Here is a 25,148-nt window from a genome sequence, read left to right on the forward strand (position 1 = left end):
AACAACAACAACAAAAAAAAAATTAATGGGGAAGGACAATGGAAAAAGTAGTCTAATATACCAATACTTATAAACAACTTTTATAGTTTGGTGACTTGATTGGGGCTATTTTTAAGAGGAAATATTATTAGAGTTATAAGACTAGTGCTCTTCTCAGGTTTTGACTTTTACTCTATATCTTTCCTAGGAGACATGCCTTTGAACAATGGTTGTAATCATTTCCCCTGTGGAAATAAGCTCAAATGAAGATGACCTCAATTTTTGACACTGTTTATCTCTTACTTATGATTTGAATATCATGAGCTCCTTGAGGTCATTAATTGCCTCACTTTTTTCTGTATCCTTACCTCTTAACACAGTATTTTTCAAATAGTAAGTCAAAAGCTTATTGAATTAAATTGAGCAGATAGTTTTTTTAAAAAATATAAGTGCATATATGCCATATTTTGAAGATTACTCTGGAACTCCTTCGGCCATATTTGCCTATTGTACTCTTTCATTTTACTTTATAAATCAAATAGAACAGAAAAAAATATATCTAATTGATTGACTTGTTATGGTAGTTTTTTTATGTTAACACAGTAAAAAATTACCAATCAGGATAGTCATGCAAAACAAATCAGTGTATTAGACATTCCTGTAAATATATCTCTTTACTTCCAGGAAATCACTATAGCCCTAAACTTTATCATTAATTTTTAGAAGTTTTGATTGGCCCTTATATTTATCGAGAGTCCTTTTGTGGACATTGTGTAAATTGTTTTTCTGGTTCTGGTCACTCTGCATCAGCTCAAACAACTTACTATATATTCTTTAAGATTAACAGGACATTCAGCATATATAAATGGACCATTGTGTAAATAGTGAATTATAGTAATGACAGCTAGGCTATTTGGAAAGATAACCCAATCCATGAAACCAGGAAGAATTGGAAATCTTAAGTATATGAATAGCTATTAAATATCTATCAGGTCTATGAAATAAGCCACCAAGAAATATCAAAAGATATTTACTCCTTTCAAAAACCATAGCTAGAGTTTTGTAAAATACATATGATAAAATGGAGGTTGCATACCCTAAGGAAAGGGAGTTTCTTTGAATCAAAGAATTCTAGGGTTCAGTGAGACCTTAATACTTACCTTGACCAATCCCATTATTTTATAGATAAAGAAGCTATGGATTTAGGTAATTATTCTGCCAGTATTAGAGTCCAAACTTTTGTCTTCTAATCCAATGTTCTTTTCACTCTACCAAAGTGCCTTCATTTTTCTTCCTTTTCTTAATAAGGTGGAAGCTCTAGGCTAAATGAAGAATCTGACTGAATAAACTTTCCTTTCCATGAGTTAAGACTCAAGAGAAGAGAAACATTTATTAAGGATCTCATTCTCTTCAGTCTATTATACATATCAGTATACATGTCATATCCCTCTTCCCCTCCATAACTTCTTTGAAATCAGAGATATGTTACTTTTATCTCTGTATCTCTAGTGCCTAACATAGGGCCTTGCACAAAATTACCACTCAAATATTTCTTTTCAGTTACAAGTATCAAGTAACTCAAACTTTGTAGATTATTATTTAGAAAAAATATATGTTTGACATACCATACAAATGTAAGTTATTGGCTTTAAGGCTATAAACTTTAGTCCATAATCTGTCTGCAGTCTGTCTACCTCTTTCCTATCGTTTTAGAATTCTGGTCCCATGATTCTTCAATAAATTATCCCGTTTAGGACTCCACTCAAATGTTGACATCTACTTTAGTCCTATATTTTACCCTTCCCTCTTCAAAAGTTCTTTGTAACTGGTAACATTTTTTTATGACTTTCTTTCTTCCTCATCTCTCAGAGGATACTACCTAATTTTAAACTGTTTATTCTACTCCTTTTCATATATTAAATGATAGCATTGTCATAATAAAGATATTTATATTTATACAAAGGAATAACATTTTAGTAGGTCCTAAACATAATACAATTCTTTCAAAGATGATTATACATTCTCTCTCACATAAGGTCCATTGTACATTTCCAAAACATGACAATTTCTTATAATGACAGTTATTTTTATATACAGATGAAGTGTTTTTTTCCCTTTTTTCTCAACAGGGAAGAGAACTTTTTCATTTAAGAATTTAGTCTATCTTTAATAACTATAGCTATTTTATAAAATTTCCAAATAATAATCAGAAATTGCCAGCTTCTGCATTACATTTTTTTTAATCTTAATGGCAATAATGGTGACTATCTTTGTTAATTAGAGATCCTACTCAAATACAGGCATACCCTAAAGTTCTATAAAAGAATAATGTTAAGTAAAACAACAATATCAAGTGCAGTAAGTGCCCCAGAAACAATTTTATGAATAGGACATAGGCTTCTGAGAAGTCCAAATTCAAACCACAAAAGCTTAGTCTTTATAATGGTGAAACTGACTCATTAATTTCGATGATTCCTACTTTCCTACTCAAGAAACCAGGATTTTTTGGTTTAACCTATGTCTACTATGTTTCCACTGAACTTAGGGCTAGGAGTTTAGAGATATTTGGTAGAAAATGAACTGAGTATTTTCACTCCACTCCTTTTTGGTTATAGATAGGGCTGAATGGTTTAATGTTTCAGGTTCAGAATTATCATGGTAAGACCATTTAACAGCTAAAATGAGGTTTAAGTAGTAGCATAGGAAAAAAATTCAACAAGCATTTTGTTCCCCAACTCCATATTAGTCTGCTGAATACATAAAGCTGAGGAAAATGAGGTCCAGATTGGGGGAATCTATATGCTCAAGATGTAGTAAACATCAAAATCAAAACTCTAGTCTAGGCAATCATACTTTAAACTTAGTTTCTTTCCACTGAATGATTATGGGATGCTAGGAAAAGAGTGTAATGGAAGAAATATATCCATCCCCATGATTTTATCTGTGATAATTTTTGACCATCTGAATGGAAATGCAGTGAGACATAGAAGTTGTTGCTATTGTTTAGTCATTTTTCAGCCATGTCTGATTCTTTAAGGCTCCATTTGGGGTTTTCTTGGCAAATACTAAAGTGGTTTGGCAATTCCTTTTTATATTATTTTTATAGATTAGAAAACTGAGGTAAACCAGGTTAAATGACCTGCCCAAGGTCACATAGCTACTAAGTGTCTGTGGCTAGTTTGGAACTCAGAAAAATTATTCTTCCTGACTCTAGGTTCAGTACTCTAACCACCACACTACCTAGCTACATCAGACTTAAGTAGCCACTCTATGTAAAATAGTGTTATATTGAGTTTTATATGATTAATGAAGAGTTTGGTTGTATACTACAATAGCATTCTTCTGAAAATATATTGATTGAGATCACATTTTCTGAAACATGTCAGTGGGGAGCTCTATTCTCTTTTTTAAATTTAATTATTTGGTTACATTCCAAATTGTTTTCCTTCCTTCCTCTCCTCCCTGCACAGGAAAAGGCCATTTGACACAGATACAAAAGTCTACTTGTAAAATCATACTATGCCTTCTTCCATTTATCAGTTCTTTCTCTGGAGGTGTATAGCATCTTCCTTCATAGGAAGTAGTTGATTTGAGTATTTATAATATTCAGAATAACTTATTTCTTCTCAGTTGTTTTTGGTTCTCTCTTAGGTCTGCTCATCTCTTTATTTTTTATTTTATTTTTAATTTATGGAATAAAACAAGCATTTCCATGACATAGTTTAATAAAAAGATGATTGTACATGAAATTGCAAATCTATTTTGCATAACTTGCTATTCCTTTCAAATTTACAACAAAATTATCATATAAATTTCTTTTTTTTTGCTTTCCCTTCTTCTACCCAGCCCTAGAGATGTTTACTTTTAGACACACATACTGGTCTGTTACTGTACACAATGTTCTCTTAGTTCTTAGTTTATTTTGCTCTTCATTATTTCATGCAAGTCTTCCCTTGGTTTTCTAAAATCATTGAACTCATTATTTTTTATACCACAATTTGCTCAGCCATTTCCCCACAGGATGGATGGGCATCCCTTCAATTTCCAGTTTTTTACCAACCCAAAGAAAGCTGCTATAAATATTTTAGAAAATATAGGTTCATTTCCTTTTCCCCTAATCATCTTTGGAAATAGACAAAATAGTGGTATCACTGGTCAAAGGATATAGATGGCTTAATATCTCTTTAGGTATAATTCCAAATTGGCTGAATCATTTCTCCCCCCTTTTCCCCTGGTTTTTGCAGGGTAATGGGGTGAAGTGACTTGCTCAAGGTCACACAGCTAAGTAGTTATTAAGTGTCTGAGACAGTATTTGAGCTCAGGTCCTCCTGACCCCAAGGATGGTGGGCTAAACACTTCGCCACCTAGCTGCCCCACAATTGAATCATTACATAATTCTACTAACAATGAATTAGTGTCCCTATTCACATCCCCTCCAACATTTGTCACTTTCCCATTCTACCATTTGAGCCAATCTGACAGGTATAAAGTGTTATCTCAAAGTTGTTTAAAAATCTTCATTTCTCTAATCAATAATGACAGTGCATTTTTATACAACTGTAAATTGATTTCTTTATTGGAAAGTGCCTATCCTTTCACCATTTATCAATTTGGGAATGATTCATATACTTATAGATTTGACAAAGTTCTTTATGTATTTTAGATATGAGACCTTTATTTGATAAACTTATATTTTCCCCAAATTTCCTGTTTTCCTTCCAATTTTGACTTTGTTTTATTTGTATAAAAACTTTTTAGTTTAATGTAATGAAAATTACCCATTTTACACCTAACTTTGCTCCCTATCAATCACAAATTGTTCACATTTCTAATAAACAGTATGTTTCATGTTCTTCTGATTTCCTTTTTTTCTTTCTTTTTGTGGTTTATTTTATGCTATTACATATTATATTATATCATTACATATTGTATTTTATATTATTACATATTATATTGCAATAATCTTGTTGTAAAAGTAAACATAAACCTCCTACTTCCAAAAAAAGAGAGAAACCTCAAGAGAAATGAAGTGAGAGAAAATAAAGTGTGTACTTCAGTCTGTGTTCAGATTCCAAAGGCTCTGTCTCTAGGATGAGTTGTCTTCTTTATTATAAGTCCATGAGAGAAGTTGCTTCAATATCTTTTCCCACAGTCTCTATTACTAGCTGTATTTCCCTCCATTCTATTCCTCCCCACTTCCATTTATTCTGTTCTCTCTCTCTCCTTTTACCTGTCCCCACTCAGAAATGTGTTATATCTGATTACCCTCTCCCACAGTCTTCCCTCTCTTCTATCATCTACACCCCCCCCCCTTCATCCCCCTTATCCCATCCCTTTCTTCTCAGTTTTCTCTAGGGTAAAATGGATTTTTGTACCCTATTGAGTGTATATGTTATTTCCTCTCTGAGCCATTTCTGATAAAAAATGAAGGTTCACTCATTCCCCTTTGCCTCTCCCCTTCTACTCCATTGCAAAAAGTTTTTCTTGACTTTTTTTATGTGAAATAATCTTAACCTATTCTTCTTCTCCTTTCCCTTCCTCCTACTTCCCTTTATTACCCATTTTTGTAAGGCAAATGGGGTTAGGTGGCTTGCCCAAGGCCACACAACTAGGTAATTATTAAGTGTCTGAGACCAATTTGAAGCCAGGTACTCCTGACTTCAGGGCTGGTGCTTTATCCACTGCACCACCTAGCGCCCCTTGACTCCTTTATACAATATTACACCATTATATTCAGTTCCCTCCTGTGACTTGTCTGTGTATGTTCCTTTTAACTGCTCTGATAAATGAGAAGGTTCATATGAGTTATCAGTATCTTCTTCCCATGCAGGAATTTAAACAGTTCAACATCATTAAATCCCTCATAATTAGCCCTTCCTGTCCACCCTCTCTCTGTGCTTCACCTGAGTCCTGTACTAAATTCTGTACTTGGAGATCAAACTTTCTATTCAGTTCTGGTTGTTTCAACAGGAAAGTTTGAAAGTCCCCAATTTCATTGAAAGTCCATCTATTCCCCTGAAAGAGGATATTCAGGGTTTTTTTTGGTTTTGGTTTTGGTTTGTTTGTTTGCTTTAGTTTTTGCAAGGCAATGGGGTTAAGTGGCTTGCTGAAAGCCACCCAGCTAGGTAATTATTAAGTGTCTGAGTCCAGATTTAAACTCAGGTACTCCTGACTCCAGTGCTGGTGCTCTATCCATTACACCACCTAGCCACCCCAAGGATGTTCAGTTTTGCTGGGTAGTTGATTCTTGGTTGTAATCCAAGTTCTTTTACCTTCTGGAATATCATATTCCAAGTCTATATGCCAAATCTTTTGTAATCCTGATTGTAGAGCCATGGTAGTTGAATTTTTTTTCTGGCAGCTTGCAGTATTTTCTCTTTGACTTAGGAGTTTGGGAATTTGGCAATAATATTCTGGGAGTTTTTCTTTTAGAATCCCTTTCAATAGGTGATTGGTGGATTCCCTCAATTTCTATTTTACCCTCAGTTTTTGATCTCAGGGCAATTAAAGTCTAGGTTCTTTTCCTGGTCATGACTTTCAGATAGACAGCCTAACAATTTTTAAACTATCTCTCCTGTATCTGTTTTGCAAGTCAGTTGTTTTTTCCAATAAGATATTCCACATTTTCTTCTAGTTTTTAATTCTTTTGGTTTTGTTTCATTGTTTCTTGATTCTTTGCGAAATTATCAGCTGCCTTTAGCTCCATTCTACATTTGAAAGAGTAATTTTCTTCAGAGAGTTTATTTACTTTTTCAGGGGGTCAATTTTGCTTTTAAAATTATTCTTTTCCTCATTGATCTTTTGGACTGCTTTTTCCATTTCTCCCAAAACTGGTTTTTTTTAACATCTTTTTCTCTTTGGCATTTTTTTTGGATCTCCTTCACCAAGCTGCTGACTTTGTTTGCATGATTTTCCTGCATTGCTCTCTTTCTCTTCCCATTTCTTTCTCTACCTCCCCTATTTGTTTTTCAAAGTCTTTTTTGAGCTCTTCCATAACCTGAAACCAATTCCTAATTTTCTTGGAGGTTTTTGAAATCAGAAGCTCCATCTTCTGAGTGTGTATTTTGATCCTCCATAGGACCAAAGTAATTTTCTATTGTCAGGTTCTTCTTTTTCTGTTATTTTCTCTTTTCCTCAGCCTATGATTTACTGCATTTCCAAGGCTTGGGGTGGGGGTGGGGGGTTGGGGGGATGCTTCCCCCACCCCAGGGACCTTAATTCCTCCAAGGTCTTATGAGACTCTGACTCCTCTCTTGCCTGTGCTCTGGTCTGTGGATGACCATAATCACTTCCCTCTGCTCTGAAGCTGTGAGGGAGACCGTGCTCCTCTATATGGAGGCCCAAACTGCAACCTGGATGTGACTGTGGGCAAACAGCAGAGTCCTGCCCCAGGGAGAGCAGAGAGACCTCTACAGTCTCTCCCCACCCCCTTACCATCTGTGGGCTGAGTGCTCTTGAAGTGTTGAGTCACACCACAGTTTCCCTCCACAGGTTTCCTCTGCAGGTTCCCATTGCAGGACTGCTCCAAGGCTGGCACCAGATGGAGCTCTATGCTCACCCTAGTGTCACGGAATTCTCTCACCACCCCTTCATGCCATCCATGGCAATCCCTGGTCCAAGAAGTTTGGAAACCACCCCCACCACCCCCACCCCCCGCCATGGAACCAGACATCCTATGGGCTGTTCCTGGAAGGCTGGATTGGTTTGCTCTGGCCCAGCTGCGCTGTGGCTCTTTCCAACTCCCATTCCCAGTGAAACAGACCTTTCCTGTGGATCTTCTAAGTTGTCTTGGACTGGGAAATAATATCACTCAGTGTTTCTGTGAGATTTGTACCTCTAAATTTTGGCTAGAGTCATAATTTTATGGCTTTTGGAGTTTTTTTTTTTTTTAGGGGGGACAAGTTTTCTGGAATTTCTGTCCTCACAATGCCATCTTGGCTCTACTCTTGATTTTCTTATAAAATCTTTTTAAATCTAGGTCATGGGGGCGGCTAGGTGGTGCAGTGGATAAAGCACCGGCTCTGGAGTCAGGAGTACCTGCCTGGGTTCAAATCCAGTCTCAGACACTTAATAATTACCTAGCTGTGTGGCCTTGGGCAAGCCACTTAACCCAGTTTGCCTTGAAAAAACCTAAAAAAAAATCTAGGTCATGTAATCATTTTGACCTTATCCTGGTAAGTGGTGTGAGATATTGGTCCATGCCCAGCTTCTGCCATACTACTTTCCAGTTTTCCCAACAATTTTTATGAAAAAAATTTGAAGGCATTCTCTCAATTTCCAATTTTTTGCTACCAAAAATTGCATATTTTAAAACATAGAGGTTCTCTTGCTTTTTCCCTGAAATGGAGATACTAATACACTCTTGATGGGACTATGAATTGATCCAGTCATTTTGAAATGCAGTCTGGAATTATGGCCAAACCAATTATAAAACTGCATAAACCCTTTGACTCAACAATTCCACTATTACTTTTCTGTCCTAAGGTATTCAGAAGAATTCTATTCTTAAGAAAACCCAACTGTCTGCATTCCAGTAAGGCTGTTTATATAGAGATTCTGAATATAATGAAGAACCTAACTGTACTTTAAATTAGTTTCACTAAAGAGAATTAGTAAAAGAAAGAATCTCTATTATTTTTCTCATTGACTCTGTTTTTCATGATTTTAATATATAAATTCATTCTTATTTTTTGACCTTTAGACTGTGAGCAAAGACCTAGGACCTGCTCCTACAGATTGGGCTCAGGTAGGATGGACTGAAGGTAAGGGGGCCTGAAGCCAGGAAGACTCATCTTCATGAATCTTTTGGCCTTAGACACTACCTGTATGACCCTCAGCAAGTAATTTAACTCTCTTTGCCTTAATTTCCTCATTTGTAAAATGAGCTGGAGAAGGTAATGGAAACTACTTTAGTGGTCTTTGCCAAGAAAACCCCAAATGGGGTCAAGTCAGACATAACTGAAATGACCAAACATATGGATAGATGGGCAATAAGAGACCCTGAGGGTTATAGAACCTGAGAACAGAGGCTGACTGATAAAAATTGCATGTTGACATTGTATTTAAACTGATTTCTGGAAAAGTCCACTTTGGAAATCAAGGCCTTTCTCTCTAACATGGTAAGTATGGTGTTCCTGGTATTCTGCTCTTTACTTTGAAGAAGGAGAGGGAGGGGAGAAAGCAAAATATAACTAAATGATCTATCTAATAATTTTTTTGAAAAGGTTGACTTTATAAATGGAATAAAACATACATATGTTTGTTATAAACTCTCCTTATATCTTAGTTTTAGAGTATCATCAGTTTGCTATATAACCTTCATTTGACTATTAGTGAATATGGCAAAAATTTTGTCTTATACTTTTTTCTACTGGAGATTCAAGGATCCAACAAATCTGAGATCCCATAATGCATGTTAGATGAGACTGATGCTAGTAAAAACCCTCTGCAGTGTCAAAACTCTGAGTGCACAATAAAGTTTAAAACTGTTTGACTTTAGCTAATTAGAATAAACCAACTTTTTACCTACCCAACTCAAGATGAATAAAAAGCTCCTAAAACCTGTGATTAGTGAAAGCACTTTTTAAAATGTGCTTAGAAATATAAACCCAGAAAAGTATGTGAGTAACAATGCCCAACAAGATATAAAGGAACTAATGGTGTGATGTTAGAAGTTGCCACAGTTGTCTCTATTAAAAAATGAAAAGGCAGGGCGGCAAGGTGGCAGTAGATAAAGCACTGGCCCTGAAGTCAGGAGTACCTGGGTTCAAATCCCGTCTCAGACACTTAATAATTACCTAGCTGTGTGGCCTTGAGCAAGCCACTTAACCCCATTTGCCTTGCAAAAAAAAAAAAACCTAAAAAAAAAATGAAAAGGCAGTACTTGGGAAAGTCAATATTTTATGCCATTTAATACTTTTTAACCATGGTTGCAGTACTAGTAAATTACTAGTATAAGCAAACTAGTAAACTAGAAAATTACACCAAGTAGGTACTAAGGGAATCTAACTCATAGCATATATAAAGACAGAGGAATGTATAAAGGTCCAGGTTTTGAGGGATACAACATTGATATAACATAAGCTGACAGTATCAATAAAAAGTTTCTAAACTATGAGAATATTTAGCCTAAAGAAACAAAGCTAGGGCAAGGGAGAAGATAATAGCTATCTTTAACTATTGAAAGACTGACTCACAAAATAATTATTCTACTTGGTGTCAGAGAACAAAATCAGGAACAAAATAAATCAACAAGTCTAATTTGAGCATCAACTATGTCCCCAAGAAGGTGCTAGGTATTAGGGTTACAATTTCAAAGGTGATTCGGTTCTTGCCCTCAAGAGGCTTCTATTCTACTAGAGATAGAATGCATTCACAGAAAATAAGATTGGTGTTTTCTCATTAGAATTTAGTAAAAGTAACCTGAGGCCAGAACTCTGAGCTTTATCAATTTATTTTCAGGGTGTAAACATATTAATAAAATGGGTCAAATGGCTACCTCAATTAAACCAATAACCCAGAGCAAAAGTTTCAGCATCTTTTTCATGAAGCATAGAACAAAGAAAACAACTGTGTTAAGTGAGAAAAACAATGTAATTGTTTAAAGGACTGACTGTATCCTGTGGATTAAGTCAATATCAGTGTCTGAAAATTGGAAATGAGGGGCTAGCAACAACCCCTTCCTTTTCCCCACTGACTAAGTAGTATTTATTGTTTACCTAGCCTGCAAGATTAAAGATAGTGGACCAAGTTTCTTTGGATAATAAACCAGACATCCTTGAAGGCTAGCTTGATGGTGTAAAGATACTAGAACAAATGCCCTGGGGTCCACCTGCATCCCTCAAGGATAACATATTTCCTTAAGGTAAGAATAGAACAGCGATTAGTAGGAGAATAGACCTTCAAAACTTAGCCCATAGGCAGAGAAGCAAAGAAATGTGTCTAGAGCGATTCTTCAAAACAGGGCAGCAATACAGAATAGGATAGATTTACAAAACAGAATCAATTATAAAATGATACAAAATTGGTTTAATCTTTCCAGTGGGAAAACTGAGAAAGCTTGAAGCAGGTGGCATTAGATTTAAATCCTGAAAGGAGTTAAGACTTCCAATTAAGGTGGAAGTGAAGAGGAAAAGTGTTATAGGCAAAGGGCATGACCTGCAATGTATTCTAGAAGCAACAACATAGTTACCATATTTCCCACATCTAGAACATAAAAGTTTACGAAATAGGAAAGTAATGAATAATCCTGAAAAGAACGGCTAGGGGCAGATTATGAAGGACTCTTAATGAATAACATAGTCATTTGGCAGCTTTCTGTCCATTTCCCCATCATTCAGCCTTTGTTCTTAACTTCCATCTCAATTTAGGATCCTGGGTTTCTAATTAATGAGCATTACCTAATCTTGCTCCCCTATGCCTCCCCCCATACATACTTTCTTTTTTTCTGTTTTTTAAATTTATATATGTATTTTCATACACATGTACATGCATATTTCCAAGTTACAAAATTTCCTTCCACCTTCCCACCCCCCTTCCCCTCAGGTTAGCATTTTACATACATATTTTGTTAAACATGTTTACAAATTAGTAATTTTTGACATGAGGAATTAGGCTTAAGGGAAAGATATATAAGATAATTTTTATAAGGTGTTCATCAGATTCAGTAGGGGTGTGCTTTTTTTCTGTGTGGTTTTGGTGTATTTTTCTTCCTCTGGTTGGGGATAATATAGTCCATAACCAGTTAGATACAGTTGTCCTAGCTCTCTGGACTGCTGAGAGAAGCTGCTTCCATCAAGATTGTTCATCTCATAATGTTGTTGATGTATACATTGTTCTTTTTTTTTTAAAGACTTTATTTTAGGTTTTTGCAAGGCAAATGGGGTTAAGTGGCTTGCCCAAGGCCACACAGCTAGGTAATTATTAAGTGTCTGAAACCGGGTTTGAACCCAGGTACTCCTGACTTCAAGGACGGTGCTTTATCCACTGTGCCACCTAGCCACCCCTATACATTGTTCTTTTGGCTCTACTCCTTTCATTCAGCATCAGATCCTGTATCCTTCCGTGCTTCTCTAGAGTCCAACCATTTATGGTTTCTTATAGAACACTAGTATTCTATGGTATTCATGTACCATAACTTGTTTAGCCATTCCCCAATTGATGGGCATCCCCTCAATTTCCAATTCTTTGCTACAAAAAGAGCTGCTATGAATATTTTGGAACATGCAGGACTTTTCCCATTTTTTACAATTTCTTCTGGATATAAACCAAGGATTGGAATTGCTGGATCAAAGTGTATGAACAGCTTTATTTCTCTTTGGGCATAGTTCCATATTGCTCTCCAGAAAGGATGGATCCAATCACTACTCCACCAACAATACATCAATGTCCCAATCCTCTCACAACCTCTCCAACATTGATCATCTTCCCTTTTTCTCATATTGGCTAATCTAATAGGTATGAGATGATACCTCATTGTTGTTTTAATTTGCATTTCTCTAATCATTAGTAATTTGGAGCATTTTTCATATGATTATATATATATAACTTTAATTTCTTCATTAGGAAACTGTTCATATCCTTTGACCATTTATCATTTGGGGAATGACCTGTAATCTTATAAATTTTATGCAATTCTTTATATATTTTAAAAATGAGACCTTTATCAGAACTCCTGGCTGTAAAGATTATTTCCCAGCTTTCTGTTTTCCTTTTAATTTTGGCAACATTGATTTTATTAGTGTAAAACCCTTTTAATTTAGTATAGTCAAAAACATTCATTTTGCAGTTTATAATCTGTTCCAATTCTTGTTTGGTCATAAATTTATCCTTTTTCTATAGATTAGATAGAGCATTTTTGATCTATTAATTTATCTGTGGTATCACTCTTTATGTCTAAACTCTGTACCCATTTTAACATTATTTTGGTATAGGGTGTGAGATGTGGGTCTGTTGTGGCTTGCTTCCTTGGGGCCCATAGTGGCGACCTCCCTCCAGGAGGGGAGCTGAGAATAAGGAGTCAAGCCACTACTGCCTTATGCCTCCAGCTCAATTTTATTATTGCTTAGCTATTACATATATACTGTTAGGTCTTCCGGGGTAGAACAAAGAATAATGAGGTATTTGTTAGGGGTGCAAGCAATGTGTATATCCAGCTTCTTGCATTACAGGGTAGGAGGGTACGTTAGGGAGGAGATGATAAGGTACAGCTGTGTCTAGTGCCCTTGGACAGTGGGGCAGAATGTCCAGCTCCCAAGGAATCTGGCTCCCAAGGACTCCAGCTCACCTTATCTCTCAGGGCGGCAAGCCAGCTCCTGAGACTGTCCAGGTGGCGGTTTACTTGGAGACGATTTGTGTCATGGCTGTTAGAATAGCCTGTGTACCCACATGGGTTTTGCCATGCTATTTTCCAGTTTTTCCAATAATTTTTGTCAAATAGTGAGTTCTTAGCCCAGAGAGGCTGATGTCTTTGGGTTTGTCAAACAGTAGATTGCTATAGTCATTTCCTGCAGTTTCTTTTAAAAATTTTGTTCATATAGATTCTGAGTTTGTCTTGGGGGGGGTAGATTCCCAGGTATTTAATGTTGTCTAACAGTTATTTTAAATGGAATATCTCTTTCTATTTCTTGCTCTTGGACTTGTTCATATATAGAAATGCTGATGATTTATGTGGGTTTATTTTATAGCCTGCTACTTTGCTGAATTTGTTAATTCTTTTTTTTCTTAAGGTTTTTGCAAGGCAGTGGGATTAAGTGACTTGCCCAGGGCCACACAGCTAGGTAATTATTCAGTGTCTGAGGCCAAATTTGAGCTCAGGTACTCCTGACTCCAGGGCTGGTGCTCTAGCCACTGTGCTACCTAGCCACCCTGAATTTGTTAATTCTTTCAAGTCTTTAAGATGATTTTCTTGGGTTCTCTAGGGTATACCATCATATCATCTGCAAAGAGTGAAAGTTTTGCTTCCTCATTGCCAATTCTGATTCCTTCAATTTCTTTTTCTTCTCTTATTACTACTGCTAGTATTTCTGATACTATATTAAATAGTATGGTTATTATTGGCATCCTTGTTTCACCCCTGATTTTATTGAAAATGCTCCAAGTTTATTTGCATTAAATATAATATTTTTAATGGTCTTAGATAGATATCATTCATTATTTTAAGGAAAACTTCATTTATTCCTAAACTTTCCAGTATTTTTAAAAGGAATGAATGTTGTATTATATCAAAGGATTTTTCAGCATCTATTGAGATAATCATAATTTCTGTTGGTCTTACTATTGATATGTTTAATTATGTTGAGTGTTTTCCTAATCTTGAATTATCCCTGCCTGGTATAAATCCAACCTGATCATAATGTATTATCCTGTAGTCTCATCACTAAAATTTTAAGATTTTTGCATCAATATTCATTAGGGAGATTGGTCTATAATTTTCTTTGTTTTGGTTCTTCCTGGTTTAGGTATCAGCACCATGTTGGTGTCATAAAAGGAGTTTGGCAGGACTGCCTCTTCTCCTATTTTTTTTTAAATAGCTTATGTAGAAGAGGAATTAATTGTTCCTGAAATATTTGGTAGAATTCACTTGTAAATCCATCCAAACCTGGAGACTTTTTCTTAGGGAGTTTATTGATGGTTTCTTCAATTTCTTTTTTCTGAAAGTGGTTATTTAAGTAATTTATTTCCTCTTTTGTTAATCTTGGTAGTTTATATTTTTGTAAATATTCATCCATTTCCCTCAAGTTATCCAATTTATTGGCATACAGTCTGGCAAAGTAGCTCAGAATTCTCTCTTTAATTTCTTCTTCATTGGTGGTTGGTTCACCCTTTTCATTTTTGATATTGGTAATTTGGTTATCTTCTTTTTTTTTAATCAGATTAACCAAAGATTTGTCCATTTTATTGGCCCTTTCATAAAAGCAACTCTTAGCCACATTTTCGAGACCAATGATTTTCTTGCTTTCATTTTCATTAATCTCTCCCTTGATTTTCAGAATTTCTAATTTGGTATTTAATTGGGGATGCTTAACTTGTTCTTTTTCTAGTTTTTTTAGTTGCATACCTAATTCATTGATCTCTTCTTTCTCTATTTTATTCATATAGGCATTAAGAGATATAGTTTCCCCTCAAAACTGCCTTGGCTGCATCCCATAAATTCTAGTATGATATCTCCTTATTATCATTTTCTTAGACATAATTACTGATTATTTCTATTATTTGCTGTTTACTCTATTCATTATTTAAGATAAAGTTATTTAATTTCCAATTAGCTCTTGGTTTATCTTTCTCTGACCCTTTATTACATGTAATTTTTGTTGCATGATGGTCTGAAAATGTGTATTTATTATTTTTGCCTTTCTGCATTTGATTATAAGGTTTTTGTGCCCTAGTACCTGGTCAGTTTTGGTGATGGTGCAATTTATTACCAAGAAAAAGGCATATTTTTTTCTGTCCCCATTAAGTTTTCTCCAGAGGTCTATCATATCTAAGTTTTCTAAGATATCATTCACGTTTTGTTTTTTCATTCCTCTTTTCATTTACTTTTTTTTTAAATAGAACTCTTGTATTGTGTATTTGGCAATTCTCTGTTCAGTCCTGATCTTTCTGTCAGGAAATTCTGGAAGTCCTCTATTTCGTTGAACATCCATCTTTTTCCCTGACAGTATATGATGAATTTTGCAGGGTAGTACATTCTGGGTTGTAATTCTAGGTTCTTTGCTCTCCAAAATATGTTATTCCAGTTCTTCCAATCCTTCAGTGTTGAAGCTGATAGATCCCATGTGAGTCTGATTGTGTTTCCTTTATTTTGGAATTGTTTTCTTTTTGCTGATTGCAATATTCTTTCCTTTATTTGAGGGTTCTGAAATTTGGCTATTACAGCCTCTTGGAGTTTTTATCCTGGGGTTTCTTTCTCAAGGGGTTCTGTGGATTCTTTCAATGGTTATATTGTTATCTTGTTCTAGTAGATTTGGGCAGTTTTCCCTTACAATTTCCTGCATGATGTTCCAGGTTCTTATGTTGGTCCAGGCTTTCTGATAGTCCCATGATTCATAGATTGTCTCTTCTAGATCTGTTTTTCCAGGTCATTTGTTTTCCCTGAAAGGTACTTTACATTTTCTTCAATTTTTCAGCCTTTTTATTTTGTTCAATGGAATATTGTAGTCTTGTAGATTCATTTCATTTTTAATTGTTCAATTTTAATTTTTAGGTTTTTATTTTCTTCAATTAGCTTCTCTGTTTCCTTTTCTAGTTGGTTATTTTTACCTTTTTTTTTTAGGTTTTTCAAGGTAATGGGGTTAAGTGGCTTGCCCAAGGTCAAATGGCTAGGTAATTATTAAGTGTCTGAGCTCAGATTTGAACCCAAGTACTCCTGACTCTAGGGCCGGTGTGCTATCCACTGCACCACCTAGCTACCCCAGTTATTTTTACTTTTAACAGAGTTGATTTCTTTGGTCAAATTTTCATAATTTTCCTGCATGACTTTCATTGCTTTTTTACATTTTTATTCTTCCTCTCTTCTTTGGTTTTTAATTTCTTTTTTAAGCTCTTCAATGAGCTTTTGTATTTGATTCTAATTTATAGACTGTTTTGATACTTCCCTGTGAGTGATTTTTCACTGTTTTCTTCTTCAGACATGGCATTACTGACATCTTCGTCTGTAAAGTAGTTTTCTATAGTGAGAGCTCTTTTAGCTTTCTTATTCATTTGTGTGGTTTTAGTTATGTTCCGGGGAGTATAGATCCAAGTTTTTATTTTGCTGGGGCTGGGGTCTGATCCCTTGATTGTTGTTGGCCAAGATGTTACCTATGCAGGAGGCCTTGCCTTTGCAGAGATTTTTTTTTTTCCTTCTTTATGTCCAGGTTCTGACTTAATACTGCTTTGTTCCCATTCTAGTGCTGTCTTTTATCCCGGTGTTTTCAGGGTTCAGGCTGTTTGGAGCTGGGTTGCTATCTAACTGCCAGGACCTCTGTTATTACTGAGCTCTCGGGACCTAGATTGCTCTGTGGCTAAAAGTTTTCCACTGGCTTTCCTAGTCTCCTGCTTCCTGGACTTTACTTCCCCTTTGCCCCCAAAGAGACAGACCTTCACTGAAGATCCTCCATGATGTCTACAGTTGAAAACTTCTTTGAATCTCTTCTTTTTCTGGGTGGGACCTATAGTGTGAATGTCAGAGTAGAGGCTTCATTTATCTTTCGTAGTGAAAAGCTCTGGGAGCATGTTAGCTTCACGCAGCCATCTTTGCTCTGCCCTGGAAGTCTCCCCATACAACACTTTCTAACTTTAATTCAAATTAATGCTAACATTCTGGAAGGGATAAGTCAATAATAGCCCTCAGATTGCAAACAGTGTGAATACTGACTTTCCTGGCCATCCCTCATTCTGTTGTACCTGTGTAGTTTTTCCTTAGTAAAATATAAAATCCTTGAGTGCAGAGATTGTCCTGCTCAGTATCCCCATTGTTTGGTACTTTAGTATTACAATAAGTACTACCAATCCAATAAACTTATTAAGTCTAAGTACAAGGTACTATGCTAAGTGCTAGGAATAACAATAAAGAGAAAGAAATTTCCTGCCCTATAGGAATTTACAATCTAATTCTGGTAGTCAGCAAGGAAAAAGAGGCAGGAAAACAGGTAAGTAGAAGAAACAGGACACCAGGGGAAATCACGTTCTTGGAGTTGAAGCCAGGTAGAGCAGCAGATGCAAAAGGAAAGAGCAGATAAATAGAAGGTCAGTTTCTGCCCATCTATAAAGGAAACATTGGGAAGAGTTTGATTTTCAACACTATTGTCAAGAGGAGAGGCAGTTTAGGGAGGTTGAGTCCATCAAGACTTTAGTTAACAGCATAGTGATGAAATTAAAAGTGATTAGCTTATTCTGGGAGGGATGTTTTGTTCCAAGGCCTTGAAATCAGTCAAAAAAGCAGAGGCAAAGTGGAGAAGCACATGGTTTCCCCCAAAATATTATAGAGGAATGAGGCCAAATTTAGATAAATAATTGGGATGTTATTGCAATAATCTGAGAAAAATGAGATTGGGCTGGAAAAGGACAGAGAAGAAGAGAGATGCAAGAGATGTTTTCTTGACATCAACAAGATTTTGCAACTGATTAGATATGGAGTTTAGGAGTGAAAAGTCAAGAAATTCCTGAGTTATGAAAGTAGATGGCTTGAAAGATGGTGGTACCAGAGCCAAAAAAATACAAAGTTAGGAGGAAGGGGTGAGTTCAGAGGGAATGATAATGAGTTATATTTTGGATATGTTGAGTTTACAATAACTACAGGTCATGTAGGTGTAGATATCAAACGGATAATTGAAGGTACAAGACAGGAGCTAAGAAGCAAAAGAATTAGATAAATAGGGCAGCTAGGTTGCTCAGTGGATGGAGCACCAGCCTTGGAGTCAGGAGGACCTGAGATCAAATCTAGCCTCAGACATTTAATACTTAATTAGCTGTGTGACCTTAGAAAATCACTTAACCCCAATGCCTTGCAACACCCCACCTCAAAAATAAAGAATTAGATAAATTTTTGAATCATCTGCATAGAAATGATACTCATATCCATGGGAGTTGATAAGATCATCAAGATTGCATAGAGAAAGCCTAGGAAGGAGTAGTAGACCATGAGTGATGAATCCCCAAAGGAAACTGAAAAGGACTGGATTGACAGGTTGAAATTAATGCAATAATAGAGTCATTTAACAAAAACCCAGGAAGGGTAAGTTAGGTTATGATTAATGGTGTCAAGCTCCATGTAGAAGGGCCATTGAAGATGAGAAGAAAAATCTATGCAATTTAACAATAAATAGTAACATTGTAGAAACCACAGTTTCAGTGAAGTGGTGTGGATGGAAACCACACTGAAGTGTAGAGAAATGAGTGGGAGGAGAAAAAAACTGAAGGTGATAGGAATATAGGGATCTAACTGAAATGGAGTTACATAGGACAATAGTTTGTCAGAAATGGTCAGTCAAGTGAAATATTTTTTGTTAATATATATATAAATTTATTTATTAACCAACACTATGCAAAAATAGTTTTCAACATTAGTTTTTTCTATGATTTTGAGTTCCATATTTTTTCTCCCTGCCTCCACCCTTCCCTCCACCCTACCCTCAGACAGTGAGTAATCTGATAGGTTAAGCATATATAACTATATTAAATATATTTCCATATTACTCATGTTGTGAAAGAAGATTCAAAACAAAAGATAAAAAAACATGAGAGAGGAAAAACATAAAACTTAAAACAAATTTTAAAAATAGAAAATAGTGTGCTTTGGTGTACATTCAGATTCCACAATTCTTTCTCTGATGGATGGTATTTTCCATGGCAAGTCCTGAAAGATTTTTTTTAAAGAAAGGGGAAGAAATAATACACACTATAGTGAATTAACTAATAAATAATAAGTTACAAATTGGGGAGAGAGTGGATGTTAGAAAGAACAGCAAATTTCAGCATAATATAAGGCAGAACTGTCTAATAATTACTGTTATTTTGTCTTATTGCTCAAAGAAGACCAAAATGTCATTATGATATCAAGGTCAATGTGCACCATGTCTGATTGTGGCTGATAGTATCAGTATAAGCTTGAAAGATTCTACCACAGATTGGGAACAAATAGTCATCAGCCTCCCTCTGTTTTCCAGAGTCATTGAAGACCAGTGATAAGACAAAGGTCAAGATGACTGGAAGTGGCTCAGGATACTTTGGATGATACTGACATCTTTGCTATCTGACCTAGTTCTAAGTGTTCCACAATGCCTACTTCCCCTGCTTTCAATTCCCACTGAAAAAAAATGTTCACATCTGCCCATTTCACTGGGGCAGGGGGGGAGTCTTCACATTCTTGAAGTAGACACCACCCTAATTCACCAATGAGTTTGAGGCTGCAGCTGCACATGCTATAGCCTCTTGTAGCTACAGGTGAGAGTTGGGTGACAAGTGAACAGCAAAGGTAGATGAGCAACCCTACACCAAAGGTAATAGTTTTCCTTGAATACCCCATCTAACAATTAAGAGTTGTCCAAAGATGGAATGGCCTGCCTTTTTAGATTTCTAGTTTCCTGTCACTGAGGATCTTCAAGGCATACTGTAGAAGGAACTAATATTTTGGACAAGAAAATAGATGATCTCTTTAGGTTCCTTTATATTTTTCTATTCTGATATAGTTTCAGGAAAGAGGCTGAAAAAAGGGAGGAAGGGGGGGAAAAAGAAAAGATTAAAGTTGGGGTGGCTAGGTGGTGCAGTGGATAAAGCACCAGCCCTGGAGTCAGGAGTACCTGGGTTCAAATCCGGTCTCAGACTCTTAATAATTACCTAGCTGTGTGGCCTTGGGCAAGCCACTTAACCCCATTTGCCTTGCAAAAAAAAAAAGAAATATCAGAAAAGATTAAAGTTAAAAGATTTATAAGCTACCAAATATGAATTTTGATACTCCTAAAGAAACAAATATGGGAATATAGTGTGACCTCCAAACTTAAAACTCTTACAAGAATGTTTACAAAATAAAGAACATAAGTAAAAAAAATTCCACAACTGAAGAATATGAATAATCAAGTAAACAAGAAATTTTAAAACTGAGAGGTAAATATAATCTTATAGATATTATTGGAGAGTCAATGAAAAGTGACTTTCAATTAATATATGCCAAAGGAATAGTATATTTTGTTCAAGAGAAACCAGTTAAGTGGAAATGGAAATGGGGGTAGCATTATATGTCAAAAAAGTATGTACCCAAGAGCAGCTAGGTGGCACAGTGGATAGAGCACCGGCCCTGGAGTCAGGAGTACCTGAGTTTAAATCTGGCCTCAGACACTTAATGATTACCTAGCTGTGTGGCCTTTAGCAAGCCACTTAATCCCATTGCCTTGCCCCCCCCCCCCAAAAAAATTTATGTGCCCATACAGAAATTCAAAACAGGTGAAATACAGTGGTTAATATTTTGGTAAGGGTCTTGCATATAGTATTAGAAAAAACCAAGAAAGTCATCAAGGTCAATTCCCCTTATTTCTCAAATTAAGGTCCAATGAAGTGATTTGTCCAAGGTTAAATAGAGAGTAAGCAGCAAAGGTAGGATTTGGCCTTCTGATTCCAAATTCAGCACTCCTAGTTGGAACATGCTACAAGCTGCCTATCTTAAGGAATTGGATAAGCTATTTAAGCAAATCACACAGCTGGCAAAGAAGTGCTGTAGGATACAGTTGATGGGAAATTTGTACTGAACAAACACTTTCTGTAATTCTTTTCTCTGTCTTGTTTCTGTCTCTCTGTCTCAGTGTCTCTGAGTGTCTCTGTGTCTCTCTCTGTGTCTCTTGCTGTCTTATAAAAGTAAAATACTTGATGAATTTCTTGACCTGCCTGCCTGTTAAATCTTCTTTCAGAAGAGGGGAGAATCAATGAAAGTAATACTGGACCTAATTCTGACCATTAAGTATAAACTGGATGATGAAAGAGAAATCATAAAATCCTTAGGAGACAATGAACATTACAATTTAGAGTTTGTGATTAAGAGGAAAAAAGACTGTAATATCAAATTTTCAGAGATAAGATAGGCTGGAGCTGATGATATGAGACTCTAAAAAGACTATAATGAATAATAAAAAACATTTTCTATTATTTAATTTTTAGAAATTTTACAATTAGAAAAAAATTTTTACTAATGATAATGGCCTCTTTCCTTGCTTTATTAGTCCCTGGTTCAGACATTAAAGCTATATTTTGGGATGGCTAGGTGGCACAGTGAATAAAGCACCAGCCCTGGAGTCCAGAGTACCTGGGTTCAAATCCGGTCTCAGACACTTAATTACCTAGCTGTGTGGCCTTGGGCAAGCCACTTAACCCCATTTGCCTTGCAAAAACCTTAAAAAAAAGCTATATTTTATTGAGACTCTAAAGAGGAGAAATGTCTCAAGTGAATGGTGGGTACTCACAACAAATTTTGGTGACAAAGTCACAATTGATTTTTTGTGAGAAGGAAAGGAATAAGATAGCTAAAGAAACTGGTATGATTGAACAAGAAGATTATCAAACAATTCAGATTTTTAAAAGGATATGTACAAGAGAGAAAAACAAAGCAAGGAAAGCTAAAGTCATACAAAAAAAGGGACAAGGTCTTATAAAAATAGAGTAAGGAAGGCTAAAACTTTATACAAGCTGAAATTTGAAATAAATACTGAAAATATTTTTTTAGCCATGAAATAGGAATATGAAGACAAGGAAAGAAGTAGGACCCTCTGATTGGTGTGGATAGGAAAATAACAGTTTGAGAAATCTGGATTACTTAGCTATGACTTTATTTTTTTTTCTATCAAATAGAATGCCTTTCACACTGTGGAGAATAGGACAAAACTAATTAACCCAGAAGTTGAAAACCAAGAATAAGAAAGAAAATGATATGTGAGCACCATGGAATTCTCAATGTGCTGAAGTCATCTGGCACAGAGAAGTAGTTTCATAGGATGTAAGGAGTGATTCCTGAGTTGGACACCCTTCAGGAATCATGGCAAATGGGAGATGTGATATAGGACTGTAAAATGGTAAATTTTCCAAATGGTGAAAAGTCAAATATTTCAAATGTATATATCAATTAGTAAACATAATATCTACTCCTGACAAAAATGTTAGAACACTTAAAAATGAAAGACATTACATCCAATCAACATCAGTCAAACAATAAAAATTGATTAAATAACTATTATATGTCAGACACTGTGTTAGGTGCTGGAGCTACCAATACAAAAAGGAAATAAAATATAAGTACTGAAGAAGGCCTCTTACTGAAAGTAGTAAATCTTAAAGCCATAATAGGTAGAAGTGGAGAGAGAATGTATAATACTAGATAGACCTTGTTTCTTTTTTTTCTCCTCCTCCTCCTCCTTCTTTCTTCTTTTGCTATTAGAATAACAGAGCACACAACTATGATGGATGCAGCATCTCTCACCAATTCAGAGAGCTAGGACAATCTTGGGAGACCTGTTATGGACAAGGCTATCCAAATACGGGTGAAAAACCCAAAACCCCACAGAATCTGAATGAATATTATGTTCATTTTTTAAAAATTTCTATTATTTTTTCTTCCTATCTCATTTTCTTTCTTTTTCCTTAGACCTAGTTCCTCATAAACAAAATGATTAATACATAAATGTGTTAAACATAAATATACATTTATATCATTCACTAACCTGTTTGCCACTAAGGAGAGAGGAGTGGGAAGGGATAGTGGAAGAAAATAATGTAACTTTTAAATATGCAAGCAAATGAATTTTGAAATGTTTCATAACATATAACTGGAAAAATAAAATATCAATCAAAAAAAGAATAGTTGATCATATAAAACTAGCTTTAAGATTTTTCAGTCTTTTCATATATTACTTCATATGACCCTCATAACAACCTGGGAGGTATGTGTTATAATTATTCTCATTTTACATGAGGAAACTAAGGCAGACAGAGGTTGCCTAGCACAGCAAGTTAGTGTCTGAGGGTCTTATCAATGCCAAGTCCAGTACTTTATACATTGTGCCACCTACCTGCCAAATACCTTGATAAGGATATTTGACATATTTTCCATAAATTTTTATAGACCATATGATAATTAATTTGGGTGGCTTCATAACTAGTTTAAGAGGTATAACTACAAGATTGATGCCAGCCTAATTGGATGTCTTTACTATAACATCACAAGGATCTATCCTTGGTCCTGAGGAGTTCATTTTTTAAAAAGTAGTTATTTGAGTAAAGGCATATACAAAATTAAAAGGGACAGCTTATATATGAATGACAATTGATATCTGAAAAGATCTTGAGAGGCTGCAATAGCAAAATAAAATTAAGATGAAATTGAAGAAGAATAAAATTTTAAGTTAAAAACATAAACTGTACAATTTCACTTTGAAGAAATGGTGTCTAAGAAACAGTTTATGTGAAGAGATGTAAAACCTCTTAGTGGATTGCAAACTCTCTGTGAGTTAGCATTGTGATATGATACTCAAAAAAAACCCTAATTTACTTTTTCATTGCATTAATCTAAATGTACAGGGAGCATTTTTTAGAGCACTTTGCTCTAATGGTAAGACTACAAAGGTCTATATGCTTCTCTCCCTCTAGCGTTACTGAATGTCTTCTTGAGACTTTTTGAGTCTATATTCCAGAATCCTGAAACCATGTGGATATGATTGCTGACACTGTTGGTGATTCATTTTTAAGACCTATTAAAGCTTCAGAATAATATGCATGGCTGAGGCATTACAGATACGGAGGTGGGATGAGAGTTGAAATGAATTCACTCCCCCTAACCTGGCTGGGAGTAAGGAATAAAACACAAAAAGAAAAAAAAGCAACGGAAATAAAAAATAAAAGCTATCCAAGTGACTTTTTTGTATGTCAACCAGGTGTAACAAAGCCATAATTTTTTAAAAGAGGGAGAGGGCTGGATATGTGGGTTTGGGGGGGGGGGTTTGTGTTTGGGTTTTTTGTTGGGGTTTTTTTTTTTTGCTCCAAGGCATGTTGACTAATATCACAAAAGTGTGTTGACACTTCCCCCAGAAAGAAAACAACTAATAAAAAAAACTGCAGCAGGACTAGCAACTAGCTTCCTTGGAGTTAGAATGAAATAACTTTAGCTAAAAGTCTAGGAACATGACAAAGAGACAAGGTAACTGAGAGGCAGACTTGCAAAATTGGGACATAGCTGTGCATAAGAAGACAGAACCGAGAGAGATGTCATCATTACACAATCCAACATAGAGCATTCTGTATCTGGAAGACATCTTTCTCTACTCTTCCCCCAATCCCACATAAATATGAGAATGTGAGAGATTGTCCTCTTGTGTAGAGAGGAATGGATCCTGAGAATGAGTCTATTACTTCATCTTCTCTATTATTTATTTGGCCTATGTGTCTCAATTAAATACTTTGCTCTTTGATTTATGGTTCACATTTGATCTCTTGGTAAAGAATATACTGGGTGAGGGCTTTAGCTGTATTTGTAAAAACCGATTACCTAAAATATCATACACTGAACTTAAGATGATAAGGAGTCCTAGAATCATATGGGGCCAGGGATACATAAAAGTGTATTTACCATCCAAAGGGAGGGAAGTGAAAGGGTAATCTCTGGGTATTCTGCCTTCATTATTTCTTTTATAAAGTGACATCCAGTTAAAGTTATT

The 25,148-nt window shown here is 35.6% G+C and overlaps 1 pseudogene; it reads left to right on the top strand.

The window, feature by feature from the left end:
• Positions 1 to 25,148, top strand: part of LOC141497354 (stearoyl-CoA desaturase-like) — a 66,064-nt pseudogene that overhangs the window by 19,344 nt on the left and 21,572 nt on the right.

This window comes from Macrotis lagotis, chromosome X (genome assembly GCF_037893015.1).
Source record: "Macrotis lagotis isolate mMagLag1 chromosome X, bilby.v1.9.chrom.fasta, whole genome shotgun sequence".
Lineage (NCBI taxonomy): Eukaryota > Metazoa > Chordata > Mammalia > Peramelemorphia > Peramelidae > Macrotis > Macrotis lagotis.